The sequence below is a fragment of the Manis javanica genome, chromosome 5 (assembly GCF_040802235.1).
Source record: "Manis javanica isolate MJ-LG chromosome 5, MJ_LKY, whole genome shotgun sequence".
In the NCBI taxonomy this organism is placed as follows: Eukaryota; Metazoa; Chordata; class Mammalia; order Pholidota; family Manidae; genus Manis; species Manis javanica.
In genome coordinates this window covers 27,611,656-27,623,128 of record NC_133160.1, presented here as the reverse complement: position 1 = coordinate 27,623,128, position 11,473 = coordinate 27,611,656, and the positions used below count along the sequence as shown (strand labels likewise).

Genomic DNA, 11,473 nt, shown 5'->3' with positions numbered 1-11,473 from the left:
TGTCAGATCCCTGCAGACTGTCCTGAGTGGGAGGGAGTAGCCTAGCCCTGCAGATGTCCCAGGATGACTCCAGGAAACAGATCCTAGGCTAGAAGCAGAAGTGCTTTGTCTCAGTCCCAGCTTTCTGAGGACAGGTGAAGCTGACTTGATGGAGAGAGCGCCCCATCATTGGAGGTGAGCAAGCAGAGGATGGATGCCCAGTGGGGTGTTGATGGGAAGGGCCCCATGAGGAGGGTCCACCATCCCTGCCTGCAGCGTTTCTTGAGTTCACACTTCTGTCCAAAATGGAAATGTCTCACCACACCTCTCTCCTCCCAACGTGCTCCAGTTTTCTCCATCTCAAAAACTAGGTCCACAATCTATCCAGGTGCTCAGGAGAAACCCCTGGAAATTATTTATCCATAATTCATTCTCCTCACCCCCATCAGTCCATCACCAAGACCTGGACTGGTTTGGCTTGTTTTCTACATGTATCTCAGTCTCTCTGTTTCTCACCACCTGATCATGGCTCCATGACCTCATGTCTGAAGGTCTGCGCCACCTCCTCACTGGTCTCCCTGCTACCATCCTACCACCCTCCGTTCCATTCTCCACACAGCAACCCCACTGTCTTCTAAAGCGTGTTGACGAGACCACTTGCCTCTGTTTAAAACCTCCGATGGTGTCTCATCACACTTAGAATAGGATCAAGAGTGTCACCACGTCCCACAAGACTCTTCCCAGTCTGGACTTCTTTGCCCACATGCTGGAGTTCTACAGACCTCTCAGTTTCTCAAGTCTATCTAGGTATTCTCACCTGCTGTTCCCACTTTTCAGAATGTTCTTCCCCTGTCTCTCCCCATGACCCACTCCTATCCTTCCTCAGTTTCAGCTCAAAATGTCAGCTCCTCCAGGGATCCTTCTCTTACCACTTGCTAGAATAGGTCCTCCAGTAGTTTCTGTCTCGGCACCCTGCACTGATGGGCCCATCTTGAAGGACAACCCCTGGAAATTCAGTGCCTTTCAACTGCACCGCTGGCCCCTTCAGCTCCTGGAACTTCAGTGTCACCTGGATGAAGGACAGAGATGAGCATCCAGCCTCAGCTCAGCGCCTGGTGCCTGACAACAGAAGCAATTGCTCCAGCACCAGTAAGGTATGGGTGACACTGGCCCGCCAGGATGTCTCATCGGAGATTGCCTGTGAGGTCATACACAGGGCTCTGGCAGAGCCCTTGTGAAAGACCAGGAACCTCTCCCAGGTGCTCCAAGGCGAGGGGGCAGTAGGCTTGCATGAGGATGAGGACACTGATTTCCCCAGTGGTGTTGGCTTTCAGAGTCTTTTGCCCGAAGCCCCATTTCACAAGTGGGAAACTCATTGCCATGGCTGATCACAGAGTGCAGCCATTAACGGCACAAGTTCCACCTGGGTTTAGTCCTAGACGTACCGTTTTACAAGTTGTGTGTTGTTGGGTGACTTACTTACCTTCTTTGTGCCTCAGTTCCCTCTTAGAATGGGAATAATATTAAGACATACCTTATAGATTTCATGTGAGGATTAAATGGGATGTTCCTTATAAAGCACTTAGAACATTGCCTGGCACACAGGAAGGTGCTTATGAATGTTTGATGTTTATTATTATTATTATCCAGTGCCAACTTTCCACTCCAAACTTGTTTGCTCTGTTAATATCATTGTTGTTATTTTTAAGTGTGTAATATTTATTATTCATTCAACAGATAATGAATATCTACCATGTGCCAGACACTGTTCTAGATGCTGAGGACACAACAGTGAATAAAATTAGGTCTCTGTCCTCATGGGTATTGTTTTTTAGTAATTCTTTAAATCTTATTTCATGATATGAAATATTTCAAACACACAAAAAATAATATATCAGACACCCAGGTACCTCTACCAATATTTAATGAATATTAACATTTAGCTATATTTGCCCTACATTGAAACAATTATTTTTTAAATAAAGGATGAGAGACTGAGAGATTCTGCAGCTGGTTCCTGGGAGAGAGAAATAAGGGACAGGTGGACAGGGGAAATTTCAGCAGATGTTTCTTTATGTTCCTCTATCCAGCTGTTCCCACCCTGAAGATTACCACTGAGCCCTCTGGGATTCATCTCGATGCGCATCGGAGAGAGAACCTCACTTTCCAGGTGAGCGATTTCTATCCCCCCCACCTGCATCTCACCTGGATGGAAAACAGGCCCAAGATCCAGACCGTGGAGGCCCCCCAGGTCACTAGAAACCCAGACAGGACCTGCTCTGTGGAGCACAGAGCAGAGGCAGGCAGAGGCCAAACTGGAGGGGAGTGAATTTGCCTGTTGGGTGGTCCAGGATCAGCAGCCCCAGGTCCAGACCAACATCACCTGCAGGCTCATGTCTGGGGAAAGGTGAGTGTGGTCTTTCGCCAGCCACTCTGGGCGGCAGGCTAGGAGGGTAAGGCACAAAAACACCTGCCATCTGCCTGGGGTGCAAACAGTAATGTCGCAGACTCAGGGCACCACTGCATGAAGGTGAGGGAAGCGAAGACACCCTGGGCTGGTAATAGAACTCTCACGAATTCCCCCTAAATCCCATCCCTCCCTCCCCAACACCCTCACCAAGAAGAAGGAGCCAGACATCCCCTTGCCAATTACATGCACTTCAGGTTGAAAGTTCGCCTCAGCACTTGACTGCGGAAACACCACAGATTCAAAACTGTTGGGAGCCAAAGTCCCTTCTAGAAAGGCTTTTAATCAAGACTGGTTCAGCTGGAAGTTTCTGGAAGTGAATTTTAAAGAGACCAGAATTCTTGATTTAGCTGGGAAGAGGGAATGTGAAGGTGCAAGATTCTCCTCTCTGCTGGGTTCGCGCTTTCTCCGCTCTTCCCCAACCTCCTTTTTCTCCCCCTTCCCCCTTTGCTCCCCTTCCTTAACCCTTTCTCTCCCCAACCTCTCTCACCTTTTCCGCCTCAGATAACTTTTTCCACTAGAGGGAGCTGTCCGCTAGCAATTCAGACCCACTGCAGCTCCCGGGTTTTCTTGGTCCCAGTTGAGTCAGCTTGAGAAAATGAATGAAGACCGGTTGGTAGGAAGGAGTGTTGTGATTGGCCTACGGGTGACAGCATCTGCGCCTGCGTGCCTGTGCCCCTGCCCGAAAAGGTGGACGCGGCACGGGCTGCTGAGCAGCACTGGTCCTCAGCTGGGCCTTTGACCCTGCCTTCTCTTTCTCCTTGACAGAATTGGCCTTCATCTGCCAGCCGTAGGAATCCTCGGGGGGAATGGTCCCATTTGCCTTTCAATTTCTCCGTGTCCTTCTTTTGTGGTCCAGCAGAACTAAGAAAAACATTCACTCCGGGGAATATACAGATCTGGGTGAAAAACTCCAAACTGGTCCTTTCTGATCGGAAGTAAGTCACATTATTTCTTTATTGACACTCTGAGTGTTTTCCTCCGTGTCTTATTTTTCTTCTTCGGCTGCATACGGTATATCTGGCCCACTGCTGTAAGGTTAATAACCCTGGGGACATCAGTGTAGTCCTACCACTCAGCTGCGGTCTGCAGCAGGGAAGGGCAGTCCCTTGTCTGGCCTTCAGACCCCCTTCTCTGTGCTGCTGACATAGCTCTGCAGCTGCAGGTCCTCCGAACTGCAGCACCCTGCCCCTTAGGCCCACGCGTCTCTGTGCCTCTGTCCACTTATGGCTGACTCTGTAGAGCACTTACTGTGCGCCCGACATCCTCGCTCACCTTATCTGACATATGCCAGTCGGTAAAAGCAGCAGGAGGACCAAGGTCTCATCTCCGCCCTTTTGTATTTTTTTCTCCCATGCTGCCTGAGAATACAAACCTTAGTGCTATCTCAAGTCTGTTCTCAAATCGCAATCTTAAATGTTCTATTTCTGATATTTATTCTCCTCTCTGTCCACATCGTTCAGTTCTCACTGTTGGCACTTAAACTTTGGGCTCTCCTACATGCCCCCAACCAGGAATTCACACATCTCCTCCACAATGAGACCCTCGCACCTTTGAAGTAGATGCTGTCTCTTGTGTTTGGAGGTGGCCAGCTGGAGTCAGATGGATCAGCGTCATGTTGCAGGGCTGTCACCAGCCATCTGTGACCTCAGGCCAAGCCCTGCCCTTCCAGAGCTCAGTTTCCTCATCTCCCCAATGACAACGGTCATGCCCACCTCTCTGGGGGCCTGCTGGGGATTCCTTTCCTTGACCCCTGCTTGGCATCAGAACAATGGGGCTTGCAGTGGGGGTTCTGCCATGACTCTGGTCTTCGTGGTGCCCAGCCCAGAGCTGGGTTGAAAGCAGGAAAATATTAAAGTTGACTGATTATTATGGGATTGTTATGTGGAGAAGGAGAAGCAGCTGTGATATAACAGAAAGAGCCCTTGAAGTGGAGTAACACCTCTTGGGTTGGAACATGGGTTCTATTTACTGTGAGGCCCTTGGGCAAGTCACTAACCCTCTCTGAGCCTTTTCTTTTTCTAATGTTGGAAATACGATTAATAACAATTTCTCAAACAGTTATTGTGAGCATTAAGATGATAGACCACTTATAAAGTGATCCCCACATGCCACATAATCTACACTAGTTACCTTACTTAGTTTATTAATTAACTCTGAAAAGTAAGAATCATCCCTGTTTTGCAGATGAGAAAACTGAGGCTTAGAGAGTTAAATTGCTCAGGCTTACCCAATAGAGGGGCTGGAAATGCAGACTTGGGCTGCACGTGACCCCAGAGCCTGTGCTCCTAACCTCTGCTCTGTGTCACCTGCTTTCATATGGCCTGGGCTGTGAGCAGTGAGGTGCGCTTCCCCTCCAGGGACTGGGTACAGAGCAGAGTGATGGTCCAGGGCACAGACCCTGAGGTCAGACTGCCTGGCTAGGAACCCCTGCTCTGCCATTGACTAGCTGTGGACCCTGGACACATTACCTAGCCTGTCTGGGCCTCAGTTTCCTTGTCCATGAAATGCAGGTGGTTCCCACCTTTTAGGGTTGGGGTAAGAACTTGGAGGGTTGGCAGAGCCCATAAGCAGATTGTGGAATGTGGGTGTTTCCTGTGAGTTGTGGGTGAGAGTCAGCCTCCCTCTATATTGTTGTGGATATTAATGTCTCAAATAAACATAACACACAGTCAGAAGGCACATTCGTGTGCGCTTATTTAATGTGTACAACTGCCCTATTCTGTTTGCCCTACTCACGGTTTACAGACGGCAACTATAAGCATTGAGAGAACTCTTGAATAATTCCAAGTAAATATCCAAAATTACCTTTTATTGATGGTGCTGTGAATGTGAAATTGGAAATGAAAGCTTTGTTGATACTATAATGTAAGTCTCTGGGGAAAAAAAAATATACCAACTTCCTTACACTCCCAGGGCTTACTCCTTCTAAGAGCTGTGCACAGTTGTGATTATATTCTATAATGAATTAAAATATAAATTAAATAAAATTAGTTTAATATGTAAAATGTTTTCCAAGATATAGTTTCAACCCTTTCCTTTTTGACAACTGCTGTGAAATCGGAGCCTGATTTTGAATAGGTTTCTTCTAAGTGGCTTTTTGTTGTTGTCTGATACCAAGCAGGTTTCCATCTTTACGTCATTTAGTTTTATGTGGGTTAAATGAGATAACTGTGCATGCTGCCTCAAACACTGCCTTTCAGCACATGGACACGGTTATCATCACTGCATCTGGTCTCTGTCCTCCTGACACTGCTCTGGACACCGTTCAGCCAGGACAACATACTGGTGGCTAGAATGAGCCATCGCAGCCTTTCCATCCTTTTATTGGTCCTTGCTGCCCTCTATAGCCTGTGACACTTGCTCGGGGGCACCTTACCCTGGCTTATTATCCCTGGGTGCCACCCCAGTTACCAGGACTTTGCTATCTTGAGACCCCCTTCTCAGGGTCCTGCTCTTGGCTTGGTACGAATCCTGCCTGTGTGCTGAAGGGGGAAGATGTGAGGACGGACAGTGACCTTCTGGGGATGGTGTCTTCCCTTGGCTGTCCCACCCAGAAGTGGCGTCACTGATAGAATTGTACAGGCCTGGGTGGTTGAGTATGGAGAAAGGATATTTTGGGATCAGATATCCTTTGCTCCTTCAAATTGTACTCCATAACGAGTTACTCTCTCAATCCTAGACCAAGGGCTGTACTCCGTCTTAACTAGACCCATGAGAGATGATCTGGCCTTAGACAATTTCATAAGTTAAGAGTCTTGGAAACTGACTTGCACAAGGTCTTGCATTTGGCTATGGTGTCAGTGCAGAGACTGGAATCTGGATCTTCCAGGGCTTGATTTAATGTTAGAATTTGTGGATCCCACTCATCCAACAGCGAATGCAATGGTGTCCTTTTTCCCTACACATATGTATAACAACAACAATATTATACACAGCAGTAATAGTAGTATGACTCCATTCGGGTACCCAGACCCAATTCCCATGTGTCTGCCAGGAGACACCACCAGATTCCCAGGTTAAGGGCTCCGTCCTACAAGACTGCCCTCCACCCCCGATGCCAGATGCTGGTTGCGAACACCAGGCAGTTCCCTGTGCTTCTGACCTACTGGGTATAGATTGGAGGTTCCCACACCTCCCCCTCAGGTTTGATTAATATGCTAGAGCAGCTCATAGAACCCAGGAACACTTATGTTTACCAGTTTAATAAAGGGTACAAGTTAACAGCCAGATGAAGAGAGACATAGGGCAAGGTCCCAAATAAAGGAGCTTCTGTCCTGGTGGAGCTTGGGCCCTGGCTCGGGGTCATGGGGAGGCGTCCTGGTTCCCCACACACAGAAGCAGGATCCAACCTAGCAGAGCAGGGAGGGCAGAGCAGAGAGAGAAAGGAGGCAAAAAGCTCTTCTCAGGGGGTTTGTGAGGGCTTCACTGCGTAGTCAAGACTGACTGAATTATTCACCATTGGCTGATTTAGCCTCCAGCCCCTGCCCTTGGTTGGGGTCCAAAAATATCTCATTACCGTGACAAAACAGTTTCACCTTTAAGACTGCAGTGTTTTCAGGAACTGTGGATGAAGGCCACATATACTTTGGTCATATGAATGACCAAATATATATTTCTTTTTTTAATTAAGGTATTATTGATATGCACTCTTATGAAGGTTTCACATGAAAAAACAATGTGGTTACTACATTCACCCATATTATCATGTCCCCCCCGTACCCCATGCAGTCACTGTCCATCAGTGTAGTAAGATGCCACAGTCACTACTTGTCTTCTCTGTGCTACACTGTCTTCCCGCTGATCCCCCCACACCATGTGTGCCAATCATAATGCCCCTCAATTCCCTTCTCCCTCACTCCCCACTCTCCCTCCCATACCTCTCCCCTTTGGTAACCACTAGTCCCTTCTTGGAGTCTGTTGCTATTTTGTTCCTTCAGTTTTGCTTCATTGTTATACTCCACAAATGAGGGAAATCATTTGGTACTTGTCTTTCTCCACCTGGCTTATTTCACTGAGCATAATATATCCTCGAGCTCCATCCATGTTGTTGCAAATGGTAGGATTTGTTTCTTTCTTATGGCTGAATAGTATTCTATTGTGTATATGTACAACATCTTCTTTATTCATTCATCTACTGATGGACACTTAGGTTGCTTCCATTTCTTGGCTATTGTAAATAGTGCTGCGATAAACATAGGGGTGCATATGTCTTTTTGAATCTAAGAAATTATATTCTTTGGGTAAATTCCTAGAAGTAGAATTCCCGGGTCAAATGGTATTTCTATTTTTAGTTTTTTAAGGAACCTCCATACTGCTTTCCACAATGGTTGAACTAATTTACATTCCCATCAGCAGTGTAGGAGGGTTCCCCTTTCTCCACATCCTCACCAGCATTTGTTGTTCTTAGTCTTTTCATACTGGCCATCCTAACTGGTGTGAGGTGATATCTCATTGTGATTTTTATTTGCATTTCCCTGATAATTAGTGATGTGGAGCATCTTTTGATGTATCTGCTAGCCGTCTGAATTTCTTCTTTGGAGAGTTGTCTGTTCATATCCTCCACCCATTTTTTAATCGAGTTATTTGCTTTTTGGGTGTTGAGGTGCATGAGTTCTTTGTATATTTTGGAAGTTAACCCTTTGTTGGATATGTCATTTACAAATATATTCTCCCATACTGTAGGATGCCTTTTTGTTCTGCTGATGGTGTCCTTTGCTGTACAGAAGCATTTTAGTTTGATGTAGTCCCATGTGTTCATTTTTGCTTTTGTTTCCCTTGCTCGAGGAGATGCTTTCAGAAAAAAGTTGGTCATGTTTATATTCAGGAAATTTTTGCCTATGTTGTCTTCTAAGAGTTTTATGGTTTCATGACTTACATTCAGGTCTTTGATCCATTCTGAGTTTACTTTGTGTATGGGGATAGACAATAATCCAGTTTCATTCTCTTACATGTAGTTGTCCAGTTTTGCCAACACCAGTTGTTGAAGAGGCTGTCATTTCCCGATTGTATGTCCATGGCTCCTTAATCATATTAATTGACAAAATATGCTTGGGTTTATATCTGGGCTCTCAAGTCTGTTCCATTGGTCTATGGGTCTGTTCTTGTGCCAGTACCAAATTGTCTGGATTACCGTGGCTTTGTAGTAGAGCTTGAAGTTGGGGAGCATAATCCCCCCAAGTACATATTTCTTATAACTCATTATATCACAAAACTTTGCCATGTTGTCTGTTCAAATTCTGCTTTATGTTTAATGTTTCTTTAATGTTTTATAGTATTTAAAAATCCCCCAAATTTCCTCATTATAAATGCATTCTATTGCATAGCTGAAAATCTATTGCACAGCTGAAAATCTGGTTGAAAAATTCTAGAAGTCATTAGATAATAATTTCAGAAGCCAGGAATCATAAATGCTTATAGCTTTTAAATAGGGGAGTCAGAAGAACATAATGGTGAAACGTACTGCCTGTACCATAACCCCAGCTTTGCCACTGTGACCTTGGGTAAGTTACTTAACCTTTCCAAAACCTAGTTCCTCCAATGTAAAAATTAGTAACTTGGAGTCATAAAAATTTAGAGTCTGTGAGCCTTCAATTTTAGAATTATCAAGTCATAGATTTGCAGGTTCTTAAATGGAATCCAGAGCTCATCCTTTTATCTTTAATGGCCCAAGTGGAGAAGGAAGGAAAGACTAGGGCTTCATCACCCCCATTCACTCTGCCATTCGTGCATCCTTCCATGAAAGCCAGAGTTCACTCCTGCATTTACACTTTCATCAGCCATGCATTTACTTATACACACATCCTTCCTACATCCTACATCCTCCCCTGTGGCAGGCCCCCCATCCTTGGGGAGTTCCCAGGCTCCCAGATGGGATTTCCTGCAGTAATTTCTTTTTCTGGGCTGTATCAGTTCCCCCTGCAGTGACAGTATCTCAATCTTCATGTTCCTCAGACTTGGTGGCCATTACCTGCCACATGCAGAGATTCTACCCACAGAGTGTACATCTCACTTGTCTGGAAAACTGCCCTATGTTCAAGGTTGCTGAGCCACCCATGCCCAAGAAGAATCTCGATGGGACCTACACCCGGGAAAGCTCACAGGGGTCCAAGTCAGTGCTCACCCATAAGGTGCAGCAGGAGGCACAGCTTCCCATCCAGGCCAACCTCATACTGTCCCCATCAGCCCACAGCACATACAAGCCCATTGGGAGCACAGGTAAGCTCAGCTCTTCTGTGAGCAACTGAGTTACCTCTGTTGCCTGAGTGGGGTGAAGTATTTAAGCTCAGAGAGCTCCATGAGATGTCTCTTTCTTCCCATTGGTATTGGGGTCCAGAGATGCCTGCTCTTATCTTTGAGGCATTCCTCCTGGGATTTAAGGTGCTGCTGGTGATGAGTTTCATAGTCACCTACATCCACAGGTGGCAAAACCTATAAGAGGTGAGGTGGAGGCTGGCCATAGTCATGAAGGGAGGGCATGGTCACCATCATTGTTGGCAAGAGGAGTGCAGGGGGAGCCCCCAAAGCAGTACAGTGCCCACAAAGTTGATTCAGCCTAAGGAGAAGGTTGTGAGCACTCTTATTTTCCCCAAATGTCTCTTGGAATTCTCTGAGGCTTCCAACTCTCATGCAAAATGTAGTGCTCTGGAGTTTGAATATCTTCAAATTAACTTCTTGGAACCCTGGCTGGAAGTCCAACGTGTAGAGGTGGGATGAAATTCAAAGCTTTGAGACCCAAACTCTTTGAGACCATGAATTGTTATATAATTCAACTTTCATATTATGTATCTTTGGAATGAATAAGAAAGGCATGCCTAAACTTAGTAGAGTCTGAGGAACTTGGAGACATTGACTAGTGGCAAAGATGAATGTGGGCATGGCAGAAAGCTCAGCACCCAGAGGAGGTGTTGGGCTATGGTGAGTGGAGCTTCATTGCTGATCTGCACAATGAACCCAGGCCAAGTATGGTGCCTGCCACATAGTAAGTGCTCAATAAATATTTCTGGGATTAATATGAGTGGATGTTTTTCCCTTCTGCTCCTGCATGCCCCATAATTCATTGCCTCCTGCCCTGTCAAGGGTCTCAAGTGGGGAGTGGAAGCTGCAAGGTCCAGTAGGTCAGCCAAGACCCTGCCCTTCCCTCTGCAGCCCCACCTCCACCAGGGACATGCTCCCTTCGACACACCGTCCTAACATTCCTTCTCTCTGAGCTTTGGAGCTGAGTCAAGGAAGGCCTTGGGTCATGGGGACTCAGGGATGTCTGCACCCTGATGCACTGAGCTTCAAACTGGCCCTTCCTCTGTCCAAAAGAGAAGCAAAATCAAGAAAACAGATTTCCATCCTGACCCTGATCATGAACAACCCTTAATTTTCAGAGTACATTTTACTTTAATCCACAGCTTTTCCAAGTGTGATTCCATTTTAACACACGTATATTTTGAAATCATTAAGTTGAATGAACATTTTTCCATTCTGGAATAAATAAAAATTTTAAAATCCATGGAACTACAATCCTGTCTTTGCAAAATAGGAACATTTTACCAGTATGGTCTTCTGTCCCTTTGGAAAACCTAGTTGTGAATTTGGTGTTTATCCTTCTCAAGCATGATTGTATACTTCCACAACATATGTGTAATTCCTTAAGAAATGTTTAATATTACTTTGCATGTTTTAAATCTTATAAAAATGCTATTATACTGTATGCAGCATTCTAGGAAATTTTACTTTTTATGCTTAACACAGTTTGTGGGATTTATTCGTGTTGATATATATATATATATATATAGCTCCATTTATTAATTTTCCAATGCTGTATAGTTTTCTATTGTAAGAATATGCTACGGTTTATCAATTCTTCTCAAGATGGTTTGAAAGCTCCCTCTAATGTTTTACTAGTATAGCTTTGCAAAAAACCATCTTATCTTTGTTTCCTTTCCCACGTATGGGAGAGTCCCTCCTGTTCTTCTGTTATGGTCCACAAAGCAGCTTCTTACTATCATTTGAGAACTTGCTAGATAAAAAAAAGTT

General features: G+C 45.4%; 1 protein-coding gene across 6 annotated transcripts in view; it reads left to right on the top strand.

Moving 5' to 3' along the window:
• Positions 1 to 11,473, top strand: part of LOC108404558 (signal-regulatory protein beta-1-like) — a 196,509-nt gene that overhangs the window by 61,193 nt on the left and 123,843 nt on the right. For 2 of the 6 annotated variants that reach the window (XR_012131502.1, XR_012131501.1), the window contains exons 3-6: positions 7 to 174; positions 599 to 1,133; positions 2,070 to 2,149; positions 3,215 to 3,384. The gene's annotated coding sequence lies outside the window, so the exon portion shown is untranslated. The remainder of the gene's footprint in view (positions 1 to 6; positions 175 to 598; positions 1,134 to 2,069; positions 2,150 to 3,214; positions 3,385 to 11,473) is intronic. The other 4 variants (XM_073236834.1, XM_073236833.1, XM_073236832.1 and 1 more) reach the window with 4 other exon arrangements.